The 25,810-nt window shown below is 39.1% G+C and overlaps 1 long non-coding RNA gene across 1 annotated transcript in view; it reads right to left on the bottom strand.

Annotated features, from left to right (window-relative positions):
• The window catches only part of LOC143694639 (uncharacterized), a 296,382-nt gene that overhangs the window by 87,963 nt on the left and 182,609 nt on the right, over nt 1-25,810 (bottom strand). Inside the window, exons 12-13 of the long non-coding RNA XR_013183243.1 lie at nt 21,676-21,823; nt 728-849 (exon numbers count right to left, since the gene is read on the bottom strand). This is a non-coding gene — a long non-coding RNA (uncharacterized LOC143694639). The remainder of the gene's footprint in view (nt 1-727; nt 850-21,675; nt 21,824-25,810) is intronic.

Below are 25,810 nucleotides of genomic sequence, written 5' to 3'. Positions count from 1 at the left end.
TAATCTCTCTATATGCTGCAATGGACACTTTATGTGTTCAAACCCAGCATAATAATTTGATTTTCAAAGGCAGTAGAAGACTTTTTCTGGTTTAAAAAAGATATAAAAATGGGTACACACAGGTTTGTGATCCCCCCATCATTCCCTCTTTCCCCACTGCTTTCCTAAGCATGCACAGAAAAGAACTTTCACAAACCCCAGATTTGGCATCAGTTTTTGGACCAAATTGTGTAATATCTTCTGTCCTGTAATGTCAAAACCAACCCGTTACACTAGTAAAAGAAAAACAGTCAACAAAATGGGTATTTCTGCCTTCAGAACCTCTATAAGCCTATCCCTAAACATCACAAAAATGCTGAAGAAGCACATTTAATTAAGAACACAAAATGTCCAAAAGGAAAACATACCGATTCTGTTAATTGTGCCGTCATTCCTGTAACACATACCTGAGGAGAAAGCAGTCTGTGACCTGTAAACATATGCACAAATGTGTCTCTACTTCCAAGCTGTCCTTTGTGGAGAGTCTGAGATGATGAACTAGGTCTACAGTGAGAAGTTTCACTGCTATATGCCTGTTCCTCAGCTGAGCTAAATGTACATCATAAAGTAAGAAGCTATGTAAGAGCCAGTTATGTCTTCCTATTTTGGGATTTTTTTTTTAAACTCAGAACTTACGCAAACTATGTCACTTAAAGCCTAATGCATGTCATAATCTGTTTTTTCTTACATTGGTCATGTATCTTCTTCACAGCCTTGCCAACAAGGCAGCACAAGAACCAGCGCGTCAGGGACTCCTCACAGCAGTGAAATTCCCATTTGGCTCCGTAGGATGCTGTCTGTCTCCATGCACTACACAGATGGAAGACAAGTTCACAAATTGAAGACAACTTACCAAGATCGAAGAGTTCAACTAAACACTAAACATGGATTTCTCTTACACATCAGTCACACATGCAGCCACTGACGTCTCTATGGAAAACTGTCAGATATAGTGCCTATTTAAAAATAGTTATTTACAATAAAACAGAAATCCAGGAAAAGACAATATTAAACAGGTAGGGGTTTTTTGCTGATTTGCTCTGTTTGCTATCATAAAAGTAAGGGGATTTATTTTTACTGTTTTTTTTCCTCCAGGTTATTATAAATATAGGATAAAGTCTGATACCTGGGGCCATATTTTCATTCACCATCACCATCCCAGTGCAAAACCTTTAAATCTTGCCAGAAAATATATTAAGATTCCTGGACCTAAAATAATCTGTGGGAATACTTTGTGCATCTCAAGATAAGACTGTATGGTTTCACGGGGTGTAAGTTAGAGCACTACTGATTTATTTTTTACATAACATCTCTGACCAACATCTAGCTCTTGTTCTACTTGTTTCCTAGCTATGCAAGAAAAAGAGAATGAAAATTTTCCCATCTTACCAGCTTCCCCTCAAAGTCAATAACTTGATGTCTATACTGCAGGAGCCTTGTTTAGAAAGCAGGTATCATAGGGACATTGTCACTTTTTAGAAGTTTCTGCTCAATCTAACTGAAAAGCCCCTGTGAGAGAGGTTTTTAAAGCAAGGTAACAGGTATAACTTTTTTATGTATAGAAAGAGACCAGTAATAAAAGGCAAGAAAGTACTTCCCTCACTCCTTTTATACTAAGCGATGGATTTTCCCCATTGTAATAGACACCTAAAAGCAATGGTTGCCAAAGAGTTAAAGGTACAAGAGCAATTAACTGTTCAAATCAGAAGTGTTAGCACACCAAAATGGAAAGAGTTCAAACTTCTGCCGTGCATCCTTTGTTTCTACTGCTACAGAGTTCCAGCTTTCCCACTTCTTTTCTTTTCTCACTTTTAGATTTTCACAACTGAGAATTATAGAAAGACAATATGTTTTCCAACAGCCATTTTAATTTTAGGAACATCTACTTGGTAACTGAATTTTAAACTCAAATTATGATATGAATTCAACTTTATTGTCAAGAGGCATTTCACAAAAGAGAAAACACAAAAGGATTTGTGGATGAGCTCTTAATTCTGATAATGACTTCTTTTGGATTTCCAGGTAGCCCAGGAGTATAAAGCAATGTTGATGTGAAAGGAGAGGTAATTCTACCTTCAAGAGTATAAAGGCATATAATATATAATAGCTCTCTACAAAAGTAGGAAATGCTGACAAATACTAACCTTGGAGAAAAGGGCATAAAAGATGTGCAAAAGGAAAGCTTTTGGGAGCTAATACAGGAATGGGAAGAGGCAATCTTGGAAGGCCACTGGGTTTAAAGAGCTAATTACAAAGAATGTCAATCAAAAAACAGTTTATGCAGTCAGAAGATCTCAGTGGCCATAGTCTAATGATCCGGGAATTGGAGGAAATTAATCCATGGGAAGCATGAAGCAAAACCATGCTATGAGCTGCTTAACTGCCAAGTATACAAAAGCTCTCAATAGCCACAAAATTCAAAATTTAGCAATTATTTCTCTTTCCTTCCTATTTTCTGGGGTCATGGGAAGGAGTTTGAGTCCCTCAGCCATCCTCCAAGGAGGAGGTTAACAGCCTCATTTATTATGAGGGGCACTCTTTTAAGTGCTATTGAGATCAGTGTAACTTTCTGCAGGGTGTGAGATCATGCTAACAGCGGCCACCTCACTGTGACCCTGAGCTGTTAATGCACTACTTCTGTTTCAGCATGTTCACGCCCCTTGAACAAATGCTAACATGGCAAATGCCATCGTGATTGCTCAGTGCACTCAGAGCAACTTCTTAGGCACCCATGTCCTGGGAATTTGGCAGGCAGGGAGGCAATCTGGTGTTTATACTACATGGCACATGTATGAAACACTTCTCCACTGGTGATGAAGCTAGCAAAGAAGGTCCCAGCTGTTAAGCAAACAAGTATCAGCTGTCATATTCATCAACCCCCTGAATGTGTCTGCAACCTCCTTGGATGAACATCCTTGTGCACCTTCCCCAGGCGCCCCCAAACCCCAGCAGCCTCTCTGAGACGTGACTTCATGACTGCACACTTTGTCCCCTCATTCTGTTCAGCAGCTGACCATTCTTCTTCAGGGAAATAATGCTGATGGAACAAGGTAGAGGAACCACAGAAAATGGTTTCATGATTTCAAGATGAGTACAGATACAAAAGCCAGTGCAGCAGGGATGATCCTGACCTCATCACCACGGCTCTGCAATCTGTCAGCCCAAAACTGCTTCTGCTTCCCATCCACTCAGCACAGACCGCGTGGTGTCTGCTTTCACTGCTCACTCACTTCAGCAGTACAATGATGCAAACTGTAGGTCGCATCTGACTGTGAGAAATAAAGGTTCTATCCATAAATAATGAAGACATTTTTCCTTACTGATTCATGTTTCTGTTTAATTCTTCTGATTTAAAAAAGAAAACAAATTTTACAAATTCCTTTGAAAATTCTCTGAATTGTATGTTTATAGTTATAATTTCAATTTAGGATCCTAAAAAAATACTGATTGAGCTACTTGGGTCCTAAACGTATCTCTGAAAACTATCAGAGTGGCAATATATATCGGACAAGTATACAGAATATTTCTGATTAAAACCAGAATATTAGAACACTAGGAATTACTTGCCATTTTGGTCAGTAGCTGTGGGGCCCTCTGCAGTTTTACAAGTCATGGACAATTTAGTTGCTGTCTCCAACTCTCACCCAAATTTCTGTTTTATTGACCAACATTAAGCAAAAATATTACAACAGGACTTCTGAGACAAAGCCCAATGTTAAGGCAAGGTGTATAAGGCCATAAGCCAGAGAAAAGAATGATAGAGCAGAGAACTGAACATGGCTCTTCCATGTCCTATGAATTAGATGTAGTCACTTATCAGAGGTCTGTGAAGAAAGCACTGTAGCTCCAAGCCAGTAAATGAGATACCTCCACTATGGTAATGTGAATCAAACTCCCACATCTTTCCAAATAAGTGCACTGCTGGGACATAACACAGGTTCATTTCCTCCATTTTTTATGGAAGCAGATAGGAAAGGTTAAAATTCAATTTCACAGCAAGGCAGAGAGAAAGAATTTTTTTACCTTGAAGATATTTAATAAGAAAACAGTTTCATCTATTTTCAATAATCAGCATTGCTGAAGCTAATTCACAATAAGGAAATAAAAGTCGCTAACTTTCCCAAGGCCACTTGGCTTTCTTCACACAAACAAGCATCCTGAAATACAGGGTAATCTGAATTTTGAATTTGCAGTTCACTTACTCTCAGTTGGTTATGCTGTTCATACAACCACTTCTATACATTTCACTGATGATGCATTGTGTTGCTCTAAGCTGGCATATTATCAGGTAAGCTGAAGGGCACCTTCACTCTTCTTCACAGATTCCTTTTGCCCCTCCAAACATTATCTCTGCTCCCCTGGCTCCCTAGTCTTTGTCTTACCCTTCCAAAATGTTCACTTTTTGTAGAGTGTGCAAGGCAAAAATAATGAGCTACATCCTGCTAGGAGTCTTAGTGTCCCAGCCCTGCCAGCCGCTCCTGGCTCTGCTCACACCCGCTCTGCTCTCCCTGCCGCTCCTGAGATCCAGTGAGTCACTGCTGGGAAACACAGCCTCTTCCTCTAGCACCAGCTGCTCCCAAACCCAACAACGAACTGGAAATAATATTATTTCTCTTTCATAGGATAGAACAGTATCTCCTGGCCAATCCCACTGGCTTGTTTGGTTTTTTTTCTCCCATTTTTCTTAAGGCTTCAACTATGTCATTCCCTCTCCCTCACCCTTGAAAACTGAAAAACACAATTAAACATCATTGTCAACTACCAGCAAGAAAAAGATCACTTTTAAAGTTTCAACATGCAAATTTTATAGTTCGGGTAAACTAAAACAAAGAATCCTAACAACCTCATCACTTTCTCCTAAATCTACATATTTTCATGGATTTCGTATTTTCTACATACCTTCAAAATTTATATTATGTTCTCTATGTTATGGTAGAAATAATTGCCTCTCCACTGACAACTTGTCAGGTTTCAGGATGATGCAATATGAGAAGACAGAGATATTATCTTCCAGATTTATAACAGAAATACTCCTCACAGACCCTTAACTAGTGCGGTGCTATCGAGTGCCACTGCAATACACAATGATAGTAAAAGTTATGTTATCTGAGGTAAAAGACTCCCTGCACACACCTGAATACTCTAATAACTTTTAAAGTTATCCATAGCATAAAAAAAATTATAAAAAATAGCTTATTTTCACAGTGGTCTTTTCTGTTTTACATATGAGTCTCCAGCTTCTTTCATCAGTTTTTTTACTGTTTTGGTTTGTTTTTCTTCTTTTTTTCCACTGTCTGTCTCCACCCTTGCTCTTTATCAAGATTTCTCTATGAACCTTTCACCATGATGATATCAATTACATAAGCAGGCTACTGAAAAGGGAAAGATTAAAAAAAAAATAAGTGTGTGTGTGTGTATTTGTATGTACACATGTACCTATGTATGTGATAGCACCTAAGGCAGGCTTCTAATTGTGAATGTGTAAGCAGAGTATTCACCAAGTTCCCAGATGCCTTTTGTAAAGAACTGATTAAGTTCTGAATATTAAGAATTAGAACTAAATGTACACAACTCATGTTTCCTACATGAAATATTCTGTTTATCTCAGAGGGACCTATTTGTTTTCAAAGGATAAGGAGCCAGTAAGAAAATGCACAGATAAAAGCAAATTAAAAGAAACTTTCAGCTCATAATTAGAGGCGTGACGTATTCTTTTTAGATTTGATACACACAGAGAAACCCCTGAGATACTTTTCACACCCAGCTGCATAAGAGGAATAGCCAGAGGTCTGAGGATGAGCAGCCAGCAAGTAAAGCCAAGCATGAGCAGGGCCGTCTCCCCCAGCGTCACAGCACTGCTCCAGGGCAGGATGCTTCAGGGGTTGGCCTGGCAGCAGCCCCCACGTGAATTGAGCTGCTGGCAGAGCCCAGCAGAGGGGCTGCCCTGCCCAGCCAGGCCCCCTGCTCTTTGCTGAGGGGGTGTGCAGCTGCCCAGGCACTGACCTGGCAAGGTGCCACCAGCCCAGTGCACCCAAGGGACTGCAGTGCTTGTCACAGAGCCTCTGCTGCTGCATGGGACACAGCATTTCTCCCATGGAAGTGCCTGCTGGAGACAGTGACACCAAGCTGGCCATGGCACAGAGTGGGGGCTGCCACAGGAAGGCAAACTTCACAAAATTCAGAGCCTGTTACCAGCAGCAGAAACCATTCCAATTCCATGGCTAGTTAGATCAAAAATGCCACAGGAGGTTAATCCCTGCTTCCAGAAGACTGAGAAATGAGTGCAAAGTGATTAGGCAATACTCACAGCAAATTTCTAAAATAATGTCACGAAACAGACATGCTGGAGACAAACCTAGAACCAGTGCCCAGTTTAAAAGCACACAGTACAGCACAAGGGACATGAACAATACAGGGCTGGCAACACTGCTCAGGGAATGTGCTACAAACCTTAAAACCCCAGCTAAGCCTCAGAAGAAGCTGAATCAGAGCTGTACATTTTTAATGCTAGAAATTATATAAAACCAACCTGGCTTTATTTCAGTTACTGAGGCAAAGACCTCATGAAGCTGATCAAGTGAGGATTGTTCTTCCTGAGACAGACAATTTAAGGGATTGAGCACACAGGTCCAAGACAATGTAGAAGAATTCAAGTGACTGACTAACAAACTGGAATTTGAACACCTTTTCCTGTCTACCCACAAAGTAGCAGGAAGGCAGAGCTGATAGAGTACGCCAGAAAAATGTAAATAAATTAATCAGATTTTCTCATAAAAATACCCTATCATTAAATACCAAAACCCTTTCTAAAACAAGATAATTCTCTTATATCTCAGAATTCTAATAATTACTAGGTTAAAATGAAAACCTTGAAGTGTATCAACCAAACTTTTTCATACTTATTAAATAAATACAAAGACAACACCTTCTGTTTGGGAAATGCCCATCCCATTGTTGCCAGATTATAGTAGAATATTGAGAACAAATTTGTATGTCTCATCTTTTGCTTTTTCCTAAGTGCCTGGCCCTGATCTCTTCTAGAGAGAGAGATTTGTTCTGAAAAAGTATTGTCTCAAGAAAGACAGGTGGAAAACATTTCTAGAAGCTTCCAGCCTCAGTATTGACTAAACACAAGTCCAAAAACCTTCTTATGATGAAGAAATACACCACAATCTCTCTTAGTGCTGTACACCCTCCTCACAAAGAACCCTTTCTCTAATGAAAAGATTTGCACTTGCACTGTTCACCTCCCTAATTTTCTTCATGCTTAGCCCAAGCCAGGCTCCTGTTGCTGGATCAGCACAAGCAACAAGGGGAGCCTACATGCTGCCTGTACTAAAAGCACAGAACACCCATGTTCTGCAGCCTCTCAGCCTGCAGGAAATCCATCACTTGGGTCAGTGCTTACAGAACCCTGCCCTTTGGCCTCTCTGCCAGGAGGAGTCAATGTAGCCCAGACTGAGCCTTGGGGGCTGCGTGGTTACAGCTCTGAGCTGTGTGTGTCTACACACACAGAGCACGGTGGTGACAAAGAGGGAAACAGCCTTACCTTTCCAATCCAGCTGCACTTGCTAGGGCTTATCCTCAGCAGTAAAATGAATCTCCCATAACTCTATAGCTGTAGCAGGATGTAAAAATGGTTTCTGTCACATAACACACTTAGTGTTGGGTTTATGTGCAAGTAAGCCAAGAATGGGGTTACTCACAGGCTTATGGTTGACACTGTATGAATGCAAGCACTTGCTGGACCAGCTCCCAAGTGCCTCCTTCATTATCTCCATATCTCAAAATTATGACTTCCAATTCAGACTGCTCAGTTTCTCCATGCTATTGTACTTCCTGCTATGCCAAAGAGAACCTTTTCATATTAATTTTAGCAGATGCTTTAATTTATCCTTTATACTATATTTTATTAATGCCTATTCCACTGGCATCTAGGCAGATGGCCAACTTCAAAACCAAAGTTTTATGGAGGAATTACAAGAATAGTCAGGCAAATGGGTTCTTCACAGCTGGGAAGCTGTTACAGTATGGTATATTTATAGTATATAAAAGATACTTGTGAACAGAACAGATGGTAACTTAAGAAATTACCTGAATTTGGATTTTGTCCTGAATTTCAGTAGGTCCTTGTGAGTTTGACATTCAGCAGTTTTATTCTTTCCATCTCTTTACTTTCTCTTCTAACATCACACACTCAGCTTTGCTGAAAAAATATTCTTTCATAAACTTAAAAAAAAATCTTTCAGAAAGGTTAAGTAATAACTCGAACCTGTTAAGAAATCCAGCAGGTCAGCAGATTTTTACAGTCAAGTTATGAACAGCTGCAGTGTCTCCCACAGATGTGACACAACCCTTTATAAACACATGGCTAGCTAAGTACACAAGTGTGACAAACATATCAGCTCATCACCTCCATGTTTGTTTCATAAGCTATTTGGAAGTAGACCCTTCATTTACAACCACTTAAGTTTTGAAGTTAAGGTCTATTTGGGAAACTTTGGAAAATGAGAGAAGCTTTTAGAGCAGTTTCCTTTCTAACTGTACCTAAGAAACAGCTTACCCTTCCTTTCTGAAGTGATTAAGAGATTTCTACAGGAACCAAAAGCCTTTGAGATGCACATCATGATTTTAGACACACACAGTATTTACAAGTTCCTTATACCAAATTATGTACCTTACACTTGCAACATCTAAGTTTATCAGCTGAATTCAAAGGACAGATTTCCAATATCCAAATGACCCATAAGGCCCTCACTTCCAGTTGATTTACAAGCAAAAGAATGTTGGTATTTAAACCTGAAAGTCTGCTTCATGGCAATTAATCTATGGCCTGGTAACCATTAACTGGAGTGCTCTGTGCTGCAAGGTCTCTTTTCTTGGCACAGACACCACTGAAGATTGATAAGTTACCTGTAGCAGCATTTTCTGTATTACAGAACACAACATATGCAGTCCTAAGTTCAAAATTAACTTTAAACAAGAAAAGGTTAAATTATTTAAAAATGTTTTTGGTTACACAGAAAATTTCAAGTCTATCATCTTTGGTCAATTCAGTAGTTAAACTCTACTGCTCAATATCCTAAGTGAGCCTTGAGTTCTCACACAAGCATAGAGATCAGTGTTTCAGATATTGCATAACATTTGTTTCTTCTGTTATGTGTATAGTCAGAATCCTTTGTATTAATAAACTAAAATAGTCATTATAAATTCTCTCCAGAGGGACCTGTGAGCCTTTTCTGTGGAGCCACAGAATCTGATTAAATGTAAGCAAATAGACTGTAGTTATCCCTTGATTCTCAGATGGCTGCACATCCAGCAGGCTTCCCTAGCAGGACAGCTCTGAACTCTTCTCATTCAGCTCTTGCTTGTTTGGATTAACAACAGATATGCTCAGCTTGTTGCATACCTCAGTCAAGTAACCTGCAAAAGGAAGCTACCATACAGATAACTGATACAAAATTAGCTTTTATTAGCCTGTTCTGGGGGTTATTTGGTCATAAAATCCAATCATGTATTAGGATTTAAGGAAAAAACTATTAGTTGTTTTGTTATATAATGACTTGAATGTACTTTTCCACAATGACAAATCATGTTTTTCTTGTACTGGGGAGCCAGGTCTGGGTTGTATGTCGCAAACAGCAAGTTCTCCTTGAGATATCTACCTCCTCCCAAAAGCTTTACAAGGAGCCTATGGAGCCTTGTCTTCATAGTCTCCCAAAGTAATACATTTGCCTTCCAGTTGAATATGCATTCCACAAGAGTTGACTACACTGCACTGAATTGAATAATAAATATAACTGAATAAATAACTGAATGTTAAAGCAGCTGCATGCTTTTTCATTCCCAGAAAGTTTTCTTGACATCTATATATGTTAGGCATACGGATCATTCTGGAAACATCTGGTTTGCTGCTAAGGTAGCTAGTAAGTGTAAGCAGTCAAATTTGGTTTAAATATACAGCAGTTGAAATCTAGGTTTTAATTATGAAACATCTCATATATATTAACATGGGCAAGAACGCAAAGCAAACAAAGACATAATGTATGTGTAAGTTCAGCATTATTTAAACTCTAAATTAATTTCAGATTATTCCTTTATATCAAAGATTAGCCTTGTAAATTCTGATGTTTTTAGAATTAACCTATTCTACTTTATAGAACAGGAAATTGCTATCTGGAAAAAACTGTGAAACCATCTCAATCCTTCTGCTTCCCTGGCTCGCTTATTGAGGCTGGCTTTGGTTCTCTTAGGGGTTTTTTTAGCTTCCATGGAAAAAAATTCTACTTAGTACTAATGAAAATTTAAAAAAAAATAAAAAATCCACCCAACTAACAAAAAAAACAACTCAAGAAGGAAAAAAAAGGCAATAAAAAAACCAGAACCCAAAACAAAATAAACCAGGAACAAACTCTACAGCTCTTATTTCCACTGAAATCACTTAGGTCGAAATTCAACAAAGGACTGAGGGACTTGAAAGGCAATTGCTTCAGGGCTTGTCTTTTCAATGCCTGGAGATGATGTCAAGACAGCAGGTCCCAGGATAGGCTGTGCAATGCTGTGCAGAGCAGGAGTTTGCAGCACACGAGGTTTGCAGCAGCCAGGTTGTGGGAGGGAGCTGTCCAAAACAAACCAACCAACTCATCCCTGGGAAACAACAGGGTGAGCTCTTTCAACCCTTCAGCTGATCTACCCAGGACCAGAACAATAGCAACGAGCTTTTCTTCCAGACTCTGGAGCAGTGAAAGAGCTGGGATTTTGCCTGTTACAGCACCCTGCATCCCAGCCCTGCCACAGCACAGACAGAGCTGAGCAGGGATGCAGAGACAGGCTGGGGTACCAGCCAGGAGGGGCTGTGCCTCCTCTGGCACGGCAGCCCCTGGAGCTCAGTGCAAGCTGCAGCTCAGCCTGCAAGCCCCATCAGGACAGGGCTGCTTGGGTTACACAGACACAATGAGCCATGGCTCAGCCACGAGAGCTCAAGGAAGCGCAGGGGTTGCAGAACAAGGAGCCCCTGGTGCCTAAACTCAAAGTGAGAATCCTGAAAACCCCTCTGCAGCTACCTCCTTATCTCCAAGTTCAGTTCAAGGATTGGTGGCTCAACTCTTTCCTAACACAGGTCTCAAAGTCCAGTCTGACTGCCTTTACACACCTTGGCAATATTTTTTACAAGGGGAGTACACTAGTATTTAGGCTCTTTGCAGTAGAATGTAGTGCTCAAAGTGAGAAATAGTGGCAGAATCTATTCCAGGGGAAGGGAAAAGAAAAAAAAAGAGCAATTGCAAACACTGTGGCAAACTTAACATGGACATTTTTTAGCATCAGAAAATTCTAGAGGCTTCGAAATAAACTCATAATTCAGAAGCATTTGAGAGACAGCAGTGCATCAATAATAGATTTTTAGTAGGTTATATCCTTGAAAGAAGGTAGATGGTAGAGCAGACAAAATAAAGTTGTTGGTGGCCTAATACATTGCAAGTGGTTTGTCACCTACAAGACTGCATTCTTTAAAGATATCTAACACACACACACACAAAAAAAAATATCTCAAGTGAATTTATTGACCAAAACCAGTTCCACAGAACCAATTAGTATCTTACACAGGCTGCCCTGCAAGGCTTATGAGGCCATCCATCACTTGTCCATTTAACTATTTAGCATTTGTTCCAGCAATTTGTCACACTGTCAGAATGGTAGCATTTCAGAATAGGAGTTTTGGTTGAAAGAAATCTAACTCAGATAGTGCAGATATTTCTTTTCTAATAAGACTTACACAAGATTTATGTTTCTATTATTTTTAACCTTAAGCATCTTGTCTGGAAGGTGAGGTTAATTCTTTGTATTTCAAAGTTTCTACATTTAAATCAATTGTGTTAGATGAGAATTTAAAAATATTATGCAAAATGGAATTACTTCAAACTTCATCAACAATTCACAGTTCTGACATCAGGGAGTGCATTATCTTACAGCTGCAGTGCTTACATTTTTATCACTTTTGCCATCTAGTCATTTGCTTTTATGTTTATTTTTGGTGACTTTCTTAATTTCAAATTAGAATCACACCATAAGAATCACCAAAAAATTACCTTTCCCATGAATGAGAGGCAAAGTTTCAACATAACATTAGCATGTCTACTCACAAGGTATTTTAGACTTTTCAAGCTTTATACATCTAAAGGGAAAGAAAAATGATTGCTGACGAGTTTCAATTACTCACCTCCAGATACTTATAAATTTAAACAAATGAATAAAAACTAAAATGCAAAAGAAATATTTCAAGCTCTGCTATCTCTAAAAGAATATTTGATGTCTTTAACGCAGGTTCTGGGAACCGTTTCAAAAGACTGGCACTTGCTTTTAAACACATCCAAAACATTTTACCTGAAGAACAAGTAGGAATTAGACTAATGCAGTTCCTACATTAAATGGAAGCAGCTACAATGAGTATGTCAGGCAACCTGTTAACACCTTGTCAGAGAACTCTTGTGGCTCTACCACGCATGGTGGTGTGTCCACACACCTGCAATTCTGCCACTTCACAGACTCCACCAAAATAAACAGGAGCTACTCCAAAACAACCTTTAGATTTGTTTATTGTTTCAGAAGCAGGACTCTGCTTTTTAATGGTGCTAGCTCACAGATCAGAGGTCTGCTTTCCTGATACCCTGTAGAGTTCCCTGATTTAGATTTCTTATAAAGCGGCTGCAGCAAAGAAGGCTGGGAATCAAATGCCATCTCTGCATCTGAATGCTGTTAAGTAGCTCCCATGGCATTTCTCCCTGACTCTCAGTGTGTGTCTGTCACTAAGCTCACTCCCAGAGATAAAACAGCAAATGTGAACTCCTGTGGGAAAGCACGTCAAGTAAAAACCTTTCTTGAAGCCTTGAGAATGCTCCAGCTCAGTCAATCTTCAGGCCTTCAATCAGCACAGCCATCTCACCTTGTATACAGGAGATTTTACAGTGTACCAGCATTAGGTAGGGATAACCAAATGTTTAATAAATAAAGAGAAAAGTGAGTATCTCTGTGTAATAGACTTAGCAAATAGATAAAACAGCAACTAGATAATACAGATTAGCCCTGCTCAAACACCCCAAAACATCCTCCACTCTGCTTTGCTGAGTAATCTTGGTTTTAAGCATGCTTGACAGTTTTGAAGTATCTATTTTATTTGTCTCTACCTATTCCTGTCTATAATTAATTGCATCAGTCAATTATCATGGTATCTGTTAAATATCACTGTTGTATTAGTCTGCCTGTAGAGGATGCATCTACCTTAGATGTAGATTACTCTGCCTTCAAAATAAATCGTATTTCCAGCTACACTCAGAATAGCACAGCAATTCTTGCAGTGCTGGAGAGGCAAAATGGGAGAAGGAAAGAACCTGCAGGACAGACCATCAGTTCACAAGAGCCAAGGAGCTGGTTCCAGTCTGACAGAGCCAGAACACCCAGTTGGAAGAGAAGAAGGTGCTCACGCCCATAGCAATGCTGAGCCCAGCAAGCAAGAATGTCCAGCTGTGGGTCTAGGGGCTGTGGAACACCTGTTCACTTCTCTTTGGAAGAGGGTGTGCTAGTTTGCTCTCTTACATATGTGTCCAACATTAGAAAAACAAAACATACATGGAAAATTATTCCAACTGCAGAGTGTGACATGGAAAAAAACCCAACAAAACAAACAAACAAAAAAAAAATCCCTGAAAACAAGTCTGCTGTGTTAAACACAAGCCTGAGGGGAAAACTGCCCACAACTAGCAAACTGTCAGTTCATCTAACCTGTCTTTAGGGAGAACTTGAAAACCTACCAGTAACAGGACAGACAAAGAAAGCCAACAGTAAATACCATGGACTGAGAGACAGTAGCCAGTCCTTCTGCCAGAAACCTGAGGAAATAAAAAATAAACCAGAAGAAAAGATATTCTGATATTTACATACTGCATTCCCCTCTACTCATACTCCTCCTGCTAAAAAAAATAATTTAAAAAGCCAAAAAAAAAATCCTCTACAGCTTCTGATTTTCTTTTCATTCCCTTTTGTAAAGGAAGTTCCAGGTCAGTTCCCAGAAGCTGCAGAAAAGCTTTTGGGGGTTTAATAATCCAGAGTTAATAGCCATTCATTTGGTAGGTTTGGTACAGAAGGCGGGTCAGAATTAATTTCTTGCTTAACTAAGGCTGAAATTCACATTTAAAGTGTAAAATATAGCTGTTACTGAAGTCTCATTCAGCAAGAGACATTCAAAGTGAGATGATCGCAGCAAGAACTTGTACTGAATATAAAAATTGTCTGGGAACAAGTACAGTCTCAAACAAAAAGATGAAAGTTGAAAGAGAAAAATAAGAAGTAACCCAAATTCATCATGAAGGGCCAAACCAGCCTCTGCCTGCCTGTGTGTAGCTGCTGTCAATGACATGAGAACTGACCTCTAAACCATGGCTACTCCATCAGCTGGCACTCTGGGCACTTCAGTGCAGAACTGATTGGAATCACATAATCAGTTCAAAAAGGTTTCACAATGGCCCTAAATGTGGTGGCTATCAGAAAGGGGGCTCACAGGTATAAAGATCAATTACTATTTAAGTAACATTCAGTGAGATACATTTATACTTCCATCAAGATGGGAAGAGGAAAGTAAAGTAAATCTTGAATAAGTAAGATTTCATAAGGAGTACAGCAGCACTTTCCATTATAAACCTTTCCAGAGAAAGAAAATGCGTGAAATGAAATAAAAGATCATCTGTAAATAATCACATTAAGCATTAAAATTTCCTGAAAACAGAATCTGGAACTAGAAAAGCTTATATAAACAAAGCAAAACAAAACTATTGGACACAATATGCCTTCTTCTAGGATGCCCTTCCACATTTTCTTCTTACTGTTCTGTCTATCTCTTTCCATCTGGTTTTCTTGTCCCACTGGTAAATTTTTAAGGCTGCTAGGAAGAAGACTTTTTTCACTGTGTGTATCATGCCAAATGTAAAAAAAAAGACAAGTGTCCACAGTAGACATGTTGATTAGACCACCATTTAGAAAATGCACTTTTTGAAAGCATCAGGTACATGATATAGACATGCTGCTTTGAGTTCCAAATTTTCTAAGCATTTTCTTTATGTAATACTTGTTGGGATTAAATATTTTACACCACTTAATATTCTTGGAGAGAGCTTGCTACAAAGTTAGGCATGTATAAATAGCTCTTTTGTCGATTCAGGCAATTATTTGTATCTTCACCCCTTTCAGGTATGGAAAAGTAAGTAGAAAATCTGATTCTGAAGCCAACAGATAAGTACTCACATTCATCTTTCACATAAACAGGTTCAAAAGCTTGGGTTCAGAGGAATGTCTAGAAAGGAGAAAATGCAAGAGCAATGCTCCTTGTTGCAAGCATCAAGAAGTTAACAATGTTCTGCTACAACATGGAGATGGGGAGAGAAGCTCTGATGAAGGAAATGCCAGGGGACATGTCACCAGACCTCTTTATTTTTTTTCCTTGTTCTTTCTTGCACAGTTGCTCTCCACTCCCCAAATACCTATAGGTGATTGCCTTTTTGAGGTAAGAGGGAAGGCAAAATTCCGGGCGCAACTGTAAAAGCCCCAAAACTGATGTTTGATGCTGCAGTAGAAGCTGATAACTGGAGTTAACATTGTTTCCAAGGCTTGCTGAAGAACTCTGCATAGTTTGAAGTAGATAGACTATATGATAATGTGGCTATAAGTCACGCTCATTTAGAAAGCAGAACATACTTCTAAAGGCATTCTTAGACTGGCTTAATTGCATCCCTACTCAGAACTGTATTGATTAAAAAAACCAAAACAACAAAACAAAGACCCTGTGCTGGCATCACTTCAGAACAAATCCACCCTCTGTAAATGTATAGCCTATCTGGCAGCTCACTGATGGGAAAAGATTGTCCTATACTGAAAGATCATTGGATGCCAGCAGAGATCTCAAAGCTGCCAAGCCCCACGCTACCATTTCTCTCCACACTGCTGTTCTACTCTCAGGGCACCAGGTGCATGGTTAGCATCAGTTTGATCTTTCTGACTCCGCCTACTACTGAATTTTCTGACCTTTAATGTTTGCCTTTACAACAGAGGAGTGGGTAGTTTGTAAAATAATGCCAGAATTCATAATACATTCTACCATTAATAAAAATGTCACACACACGTATCCAGTAAACACAAAAAGAGACCATCAAATGAGTCCCTAACATACTTATAAAAAAAATCAAGTGATATACATAGAAAAATCAAGATTGCCTTATGATTTGAAATAAAATTCCAATGAATTAAGTGGCATTATTCCAAACTCATCACAGCTTACCAGATAAGCAGATGGCCGCCCAGCACAACATGATGAGGAATTTACTGAAGATGTATATTGTTCTCAAAGAAAAACTTGAAGAAAGTACAAAATATTATAAAATACTTTTCCTTTTAAAGTAGTTTTTGCTTTTACAGCTAATCTGGCAGCCAAGAGAGGATGAAGCCATATGATAGGGCAGTTATATCTTTTATCATATCAGAAAAATTATTCTTGTCTCTTACGCTCTTCCTAGAAAACTCAAGAGAGGCAATCCAATTATAACAGCCAGCATAACATGAGATTAGTTAAAATTTCAAAATAGTGTTGAAATTGTTCAAAGTGCTTAGATTTTTATTCGACAGTTCTTTAACTGAAAATCAAACATGTTATTCAAAGAACGAATCTTTTTTTTTTTTTTAAGAGATTAATCATCCTTGTTTCTCATTTGAAGTCTGGGGCCATAGCCAATCTTTTCACTGTGTTCTCAGAGAGAGATATTTCATTTTGAAAAGAAAAAACAAAATTGTTCCCATCTCCTTTATATGTTGTCATGGTAGACAAGCCACCACAACAAAAAAATTCCTGTTTCACATTTCTTTGGGTCACTTTTCAGCAATAACACCAATGCTAAAATTTTTCTAGAGTTAATACAGAATCTGATATTTTGATGCTGTATCTGTGAAAAATGTTACCTGAAAAAATGTTTTTCTTATGCTATTTAGGGAGGGAGAAGAAATGGAAAAGAAATTATAATCAAATGAGAAAAAATTAAATCATTTTATTACTCCTGCATTTTAGGATTTCTTTTGCAATGTAACATCTCTATTTAAACGCGTTGAAAATTTGGAAGCCTAGGAAATGCAGGCATTTGCTAGTAAAGTGTCTATCAAAGCTCCAATGTTCCATGACTGCAAATTTAATAATTTTCTTCAATATCCTACGTAGTTAGAAGTATTTTTGCCAATCTGACTGATTTAGTACTAGCCAGAGAACCTCCCTTCAGGCCTCAGTTTGAGCTCATGATTAGTTGGTGCTGGTAGCTATAAGAGTTCTCCATGGATTCATAAAATAAAACATTTTATACATTTCAGCTTTACATTTGATTGGTATTGTATCTTATCTTACATAAACCAATTGAATTTATAAGACTATTTTCCCAACTAAGGGATTTGAGAGAAAAAAATTTCTCATTAGACACAAAGAATTCTGTGAATTGGGCATGGATTTACTGCTTATTACAAGGGCTGCCTGACACATTTCATTTGTCTGTAGACACAATGTAGGGATATAGGTTCAGAAAACAGATATATTTTCTATGCATTATTGTTATGTGTTTGTAAAAGCCTTGGAGAGATTATTCTTGCTGGACATTTGTACCATGCCCTGTGCAAGGCAGTGCTGATCAATGACCAATGGCCCCAATCCACAGGTATTTGTATTGGTTCTGTTCCCTTCTCTGCTGAAGAAACTCTGATCAAGAAGATGGTAGGAGGATTTGCTTGGTAGCCAAGTTCTTTTTTCTAACCTTAAGAACAGTTAGATGGCTAGGAGGAAGAGAAGTGAAAATTTTCCTCAGGAAACCTAACTAAATTAAATGTTGCCTACAACCTAAGATACTCTTCTACCATGGCAAGATCATCTGTCTTAAATGTAGTTTTGAACAATTACATTCACATGTTCTGTGCACACACACTGTAAAGTGCACCACCAAAACATGCTATTTAACAGAGGCTACACTCAGGCTCTAGAAAGAATTTTGTAGGCTCCTTGACAGGAAAGAGACAATAATCCAATAGCTTCATCTCTTTGAACTATGTAACCAGGGATTTGGAGAAAGTACTTAATAGAGCTGAAAAATAAAGGACTAAGACTGCAAGTTAAAAATACATTTACTGACAGCACTTCTCTCCAGCTAATGTCTTTTCCCAAAATATTATAAATTAACAGTACCTTTGTGTAAGTACTGCTCAGAAAAGATTCTCAAAATAATGAGTCTTTGGTCTTATATCACAAATCTGCTTATTCTTTTTTTTGTCTTGCAGCTGTGCCTTGAGACCAGAGCTTGCAATAAGGAATAGATTGCTGTGAGGAGGAAGAGGAAACTAAGCAGCAGCTCCACGTGCATTTACAGCTCATTCACACAGAGGAGCCAAGCCCTGGCCAAAAGAGCTTCATTTGTCATCACATTGTGCTGCTTGTGCCAGCTCCCTGTGACATGTCAGGCCACTTCCTCAGCCTGTTTTGCATACTGGGACTGGGCAGTGCTGTCTGTCACAGGACAATTGCAGCAGCCATCCTATCAAATAACTCCTGTCACTTCAAGCACTGAGCTGGCCTGTCTCTCCTGTCTCTGGCTTGGACAATCACTGAGCACTCACACATCATGGTGAACACAATGCCCTCCTCCAACCTCTGGCAGATGAGAGTGGAGCAGCAGAATGGGATTTCCTTGCCATCTATTCCTGTGGAATTTCCACTCTCTTAAAAGAAAAGATTTCCATAGCTGGTCCACAATTTGATATAATATTAGGGCCATAATAAGAAGGCCCAGCAAGGATTTTTTTTTCCTAGACTTTTTCTCCTTGTTTTAAAAATGCCATACACATAAACAAGCAACATAGCAAAAACCAGGAAGCTGCATGTGTACACAAGTACATTTTCTAATGTAACACATGTAGACTGTCTGCACGCGGCTTTAATAATTTTAGCAAGTATTACATTAAACTTTAACTAGCAATATTGAAGCTCAGCAACAGTTATTGAATTGCCAGTTCACCTCAGCATCTGGGGGCATGGATAGGAAATTATTCAGGAACACAAGATCAACCTCAGCTGACCAAGACAGCCATAATCACTCTTACTCCCATAAAACATGCCTGGCTTTGCCAAGTTTGTCCTCTACCTATAAAACATCAGAGAAATCCCTAAAGAAAGGAGAGCTACCAGCACCCTGTGGAGACTTGCAGTGAGTTTTCTCCCACTCCTGATAAGCACAAAACCAACTAATTAACTTCTGAGGTCTATTCCCACTAGTGCAGGAAGATGCTGTGCAAGGGAATCAGTAGCTACTTCATTTCTGCAGAAAACAGATCAAGTACCACATCAATATTATTTTATTTCCAAAAGCAGCTTCTTAAATGCTGAAACACCTTTCATCATGCAATATTTAAAACATAATCTAATCCTTATGAAATGCCACTAAGGCTGCTGGGAGACCTGAACACTCTCATCAGGTAGTGCTCTGTTTATCCACATCTCCTTCCTCTTCACTCTCTTATCTTCACTTCTATTTGGCCCCTTACATCATCATTTGTTAAAATCTATCTTTCCTTACCAAGCCCACAGCTGAAATTCAAGGACAATTGGTTGCAGTCCTTTCTATTAACAAAGTTTGACATAAGTGCAAAACATTGTTCCTGCAAATATTCACTTTCTGTGTGTATTTACATGAGCACATATAGACCACTCCAAAATGCAGTTAGTAATTTGCCAAAATATTTTTTGCTTTCTGCACTATCATAAGTACATTTCAAAAACTAAAATAAACCTGAGCAGAATTAATGGGATCATAAAACAGAAAAAAGCCATTATAAACTTAGGCATCAATGTACAAAAGATTCCCTTTAAGAAGTACAAATATTAATGCTAATATTGTTAGCAGTAGTTCCTCTGAGGCAAAAGGAACTTCAATACGATGTTACTAAAATGAAGGTTTTACATTACACAGACCTCCAAAAGCTGTTGTCTAATAGCAGATGCTAGACACTTCAATACTTTCTCTTTCAGGTTCCCCAGGCATGGAATCAGTGTATGTCAGTGTCATTCCTCTCCCCACATCTTGGCAGGTTCCATATAATGTTTTTCCAAGAAGCTTGTGTCAGCTATCATAGCTTCCCCCTTCTCCTAAAAGCAAGGCTCCAGTCAAAGAAAGACAACGAAACAAATTGTCCCCTTAAACAGAATCTCTCTTCCCCCTTTGGCCATGGAAAGGATGCAATCCATCTCTGTCTGCCAGAAAACTAAAAAGCAAATCTGCTTTTCTATGTAGACCCCGGAGTTTTGGAACAAGCTGGCTGATAAAATGCACATGGTTCACTGCCAGCTTCTTCTTTAAGATCCCAAAAGTTTAAAAGTGCTTGACTCTACTCTGTTTTCCAGGATTTGCTTAAGCACAGACAGGAAAAAAATATTCCTTAAAAACAAACAAACAAAAAATACTACTGGCTTCCTGTGCTGCTTAAAAATACTTTACCCAGCATAATCTAATCCAAACTTCTTTGATGCACCTCCTCCTTGCCAGCATCCTTTTCTTTCCATTCATTTGCTCTGACTGTGTTTGAGAATCTATGCCAAGCACACATACAAATTCATGCGTGAAAATTTTAAAACAGCTTTCCATTGATTTTTAGCCATTCCTCCTTATTACAGAAGTCATCACACACAGCCAGGAGTCAAAGAAATAGTAAATTCATATTGAGAACTACACAAGTAAGACATCAAGTTTTCTATTAAGCAGCAGTTTAGCATCTTGGAGCAAGCAGGTGTTCTGCACCATATAATTCTAACTTGTCCCTACCTAGACACTCAAAGAAAGGCTCACAGCCAGCAGGAAGATCCAGACATAAGCACAAACAAAAAAATTATTTTTTGGCTGAGGGCAAAATGAAATAGTTGCTGTCTTTGTTGATAAGTTCTCCTAGGAAGCATGTCTCCAAAGAAAATTAAACCGTGAAAATAAAAGCCTGATACTCTCCTAGCAGGCTGACTTCTGTGCTGGCTTTATTTGCCCCTTATTTTTCACAGAATTCTACAGTAATTTTAAAAGTCAGTTCATTGAATAATTTGAATTATTTGCTCAGCGCCATCCCATCAGACTTCATTTCCCTTTCACCATATTTCTCCTCTAGCCAGCCTTCTACCAGTAAAGTTCAGGCTCAATGCTAAAAGACCTGAGACATCTGAGCTTGCAGCTCAGCTTGAGTGACACTGACTAGCAAAGTGCATGTTCAATCAGGAAACACTGATTCCTGAAATGCATTTCTTTCAACAAACTTCTATCTCCTCATGGAAAATCTGCTTAGTTTTTCAATAGATCATAGAGCAAAACCTGAACTTCTGGTCTTGCAGGGGCTATGACATGCTACTACTTTGTTGAGGGAATCAGCACTCACACCCCACCCCCAGCTACCTCTGTTCTTGCTTTCCGTCCTCACTGCTGACCACTCAAACATCAGAGTCCAAGACTCAGCTTGCTTAAAATTTGCAAAGGAAAAATTCAAAATTATTATAAATATTTTCAAAGATAATAGGAGGAGCTCTCCATATTATTTTACCTCAACAGAATAGATATTTTTTCATAGCCAGAATCTTCAACTTCTTAGTAGCTTTAGGCTCACTTCAGCATGACTGGTACCTCAGGGCAATGGCTTTCACAATGTAGTCCACCAAGCACTCAAGGTCTGGGGATATCTGTAAGGATAACTTGAAAAGAAAACATTAAAAATTCAAGCTGATTGTCAGTGGGGCTTTAACTCACTATACAGAGATCTGTATCTTCTGTGGAAAAGGTTGAGAGGTTCACAGATCAAAAAAGGTTGAAAACGACAAGCCTATAGAGTAAAATACAAGGAGGTTGAAGTGACTTGATAATTTTAGAGCAAGGTCTAAATATATCACTCTGCAAATGCAATGAACTTCTCTCTCTTTTTCCCTCCGCAAGCTACACAAACATCTGCCCTACAGCAAAGGGATGCCTGCAGTCCATATTTCACTAACAATGCCCATAAGGACTTGGGCTGGGGAGCAGCACCATGGAAACATCTTGATCTGATGGGGTTACCACATCCCTCAGCATACCTTTGGCTTTCCACTCTCTTGCTGCTTTTGTCTAGAAAGACAAATAACATGAGAGAAGCTGAAATCACTATTTTCTCTCTTTCAGGACTGTTGATGCCACCAGCAAGGGCTTGCAGACCATTCTCTCTAATTGCAATTGTTATGCTAATTAATGCATCAAGAGGGGAAGCTCACCCCACCATTTCATGCCCCCTGAGCCTCACACCCTAGATAAACCTCTGCCTCTGTCTGTTGCTGGAAACAAAGTACTTATAGCCCAGGTGTGCACTATTTCTCTCCGGGTAACTTAACCCCAAGTGTGCATTTCTGTGTAATAAACTATACACAGAGGTAAAGGAATTAAGTGAATTGGGGGAAAAATTCTATTGCACCATTAAAATGAAAAATGCCTTCCCCTCATTAACAACTCTCATTAAGGCACCCTCTGCCCACTTCACTGCTGTGTTTATCTCCTTCCCTTGATGGCAGGAATGCTGAATCATGACAAGCCATGAGGGCTCAAGCCCAGCACCAGGCTGTCATCCTGATTTAAGCGACAGGACTGTAGCATCTCGCCCCACAACTCACACAAAAATGGCACTGAGAGTAAAGCGGCATTTGGGGACCAGCGTACAGGGACAGCAGCATGAGGTATGGATTTTAATAAATCCATTAGAGATAGGGAAAGATACTTTGCTGACAAATAAAAATGGAATATTTTGAAATAATTTAAAGGAAAATCAAGAAGCTTATAAAGAATCAGAATCTACAAATTACATATATAGTAGAAATAAATATCAAAGTTGATAGAATGCAATTCGCAAGTATCCCCCTGATAACATTATTGTTCTCTATAATCCAAATAGGGCTCTTTTTTGATATTTGCAGGACTGGTAGCACAGAGTCTGTGGAGCAAACATTCTGCTGGAATGCTGTTTTGCGTCACTATACTCAATAATAGAACCTTAAATTGCAATAAATACTGAAGTGAATTTTGAGCATATAGGGAAGTCAGCCTGCAGCAAGAACTGTAAGGCATTTCTCTAACATGCAGATATAACAGAGATTTAACAAATGTTTCTCTTTCCCCCTGCACACACTTACCTGGAAACAGTGAAGTATTTTGTGGTTGATTACTTTTTTAAGGCTGCTTTTATTACTAATTTTATATATATATATATATATATACACACACACATATATCTCTAAAAGTCTGATTTCTAAAGCAATTTGCAACCACTCCCTCCCCAAGTCTCCTTTTTAATACACCAAGAAACAGTAACAACAGCCACTAGAGAACTGGGCTATCTGGGACTAAGCCACACAGGGATTTGGCACTGTCACCTCCCTGGGTCATCACCTTTCCTCTAGTGACTGGCATACGTGCTCCAACACATCTCTGCTGCTCTCCTTGGTGGCCCTTGCCCTGCCCAGCCCTCCCAAGGGCACAGCCCAGGACTCTGCGCTTTGTCCGATGCTGCGCTCCTCAGCAGCAGCAAAGCATTTTCATGAGGAGAGGACAAAGAGGTGAGAGAGCACATCAGTCATCACCAGAAATAATGCATTCCCAGCTGCACTGGTGATGAAGGAAGAATATTATTCATGTGACTTCTGCATAAATACTTTCATTTCCAGCTTGCAATTTTGGGGGGGAAATAAAAGAAATGCAGGAGGTTTTGGACATCTCTGGCCATTATAGGCACAAAGTTTACTCACTGCTCCAGTGATCCAATTTTCCAGTATTTAACAGATTGAAAAAAACCCTAATGCAATTTCTCAAAAACAATACAGCACACAGAAAACAAATCTATGTAATGTATTATCAACTTGGAAATATACTTCACACTCTTCATATTAGCATCTCATCTTTATATTTTTAAGTGTTCAAGAAAAACTGCATGAAATTCTCTTGACATAAAAATCTTTTTTCTTCTGAACCCAAGGTATATATTATGCACTGTATTCTCTGCTAGTCAAATCAGACAAAGAAGCATTCCCAAGACCACAGGAAGCAACAGCAGAGCTTTTCTGAGGGGAATATTTCAGTCAAAAAGAGAGAAAAGGAGAGATGTAGAGAAGAGGTCCCTTCCCACATCCTTTACTTTTGCATATGAGTAGACACAAGAGACAAAAAATGCTCTGAGCAACTGGATGCTGCCAACAAAATGACATCTACAAAATTTTTCTCCCTCTTCTGTGATATGCAGTTGTTCTGCCAAAAGGACATTCTGTAATGGACAGAAAAGAGTTTTCCACTTAAGACCCCTGTTAGGCTCTTCAAATTTTAGTGATATCAAAGAGAAATGACTGAAAATATCTCTCTGAATATGCAAGAAGATTTAATTCTTATGTAGCAGAGCAATCAGCTCTTTGAGACCAACTTGCAATGACAATGCCACTTGTTCAGCCTCACCACTGTGTTCATTGCCTACTAGAAGCTTGCTGTGTTTTGTGAAATGGCTTCATCCTAAGCTAACTCCTTGCACTATGAATTACCTTCATTTTTTAATCAATGCTATCAAATTAGGAAGCAACTCAGGCAAGAGAAGGAAATACATTTTATATTTACTGCATGCTTCCACATGTTTTTGCTTGTCTATGTTATTTTCAGCATTACCTATTTAAAGAAGTTGTATGATATATAGAAGACAGCAGGTAGAGTGATTGACTGAGAGTCAGATGTTAAATTGCCACAGAGCTGTGGAAAGTATAAAAATACTTCTCTACCTCAATTCATTCCATAGAAAAAATCCTCTCAGATCTTGCATCCTTATAATTTTTAACACTAAAAGGTTTCAAAGTGAATAGAAGGAATAAAGGGTAATTTTTAAAAATGAAAAAAACCCCCACATTTTCACAGTTTCATTTTCATCTTATTTTTCTAAAGAATATAATATTGAAGGAGAAAAAGCCTGCTTGCTCTCAGTTAGGTTTACTAAATCAGTCATGAAGGCAGCTGATCTAAAATGCATCAGCTGTCACCTGCTCAGTCTCAGTTTGACAGTTCAATACCTCCTCATCTTCTGAGAATGGCAGTGCTGAGACCTGAGTAAACCATGTCTGTATGCAAACTGTCACTGATTTGGTGGCATATCATCAGGCCTGATCTCCACGGCTGCAGTGACAATAGAAAACACTACAGCCAATCATCATCAGAGTTAAAATTAATGTACAGGTCCCACATTCAGCAGTAGGTGAGGCAAGCCCCACGAGCAGTGGCCAGTTGATAAACTATGTAATTACAGCAAGATAATCTTACCCCTGCAGAGAATGCAAATGTATATCATAAATTCAAGGTATACTTCTACACATCTATATTTTTCCCCTCAGCATTTCTTTGGAACAAATAAGACATATAAATGCCAGTATAGCCTAGTTAAATTCAGATAGTAAAATATTATTCAGGGCCATGAAAGGACAATCTAAGGCACATCCTCAAGCGGTGACAGTCAGGGTCACACCACTCCCAGTGGTTAAGTTGCTGGTGATCATTGCTGCACAAACCTAGGCCCAGCCCAGCCCAGCAGAATATAGAATTTGGCCAGCCAGCCCAACCATAGCACCCAGCTCTGCCCAGGGCAGCCAGCAACATCCCCCTAGGGCCCCCAGACCTAAACTCATGCACCTTCAGAG

Source organism: Agelaius phoeniceus, chromosome 8, assembly GCF_051311805.1.
Source record: "Agelaius phoeniceus isolate bAgePho1 chromosome 8, bAgePho1.hap1, whole genome shotgun sequence".
Taxonomy (NCBI): domain Eukaryota; kingdom Metazoa; phylum Chordata; class Aves; order Passeriformes; family Icteridae; genus Agelaius; species Agelaius phoeniceus.
The sequence above is the reverse complement of the archived record's forward strand: the minus strand, read 5'-3'. Positions and strand labels throughout refer to the sequence as shown.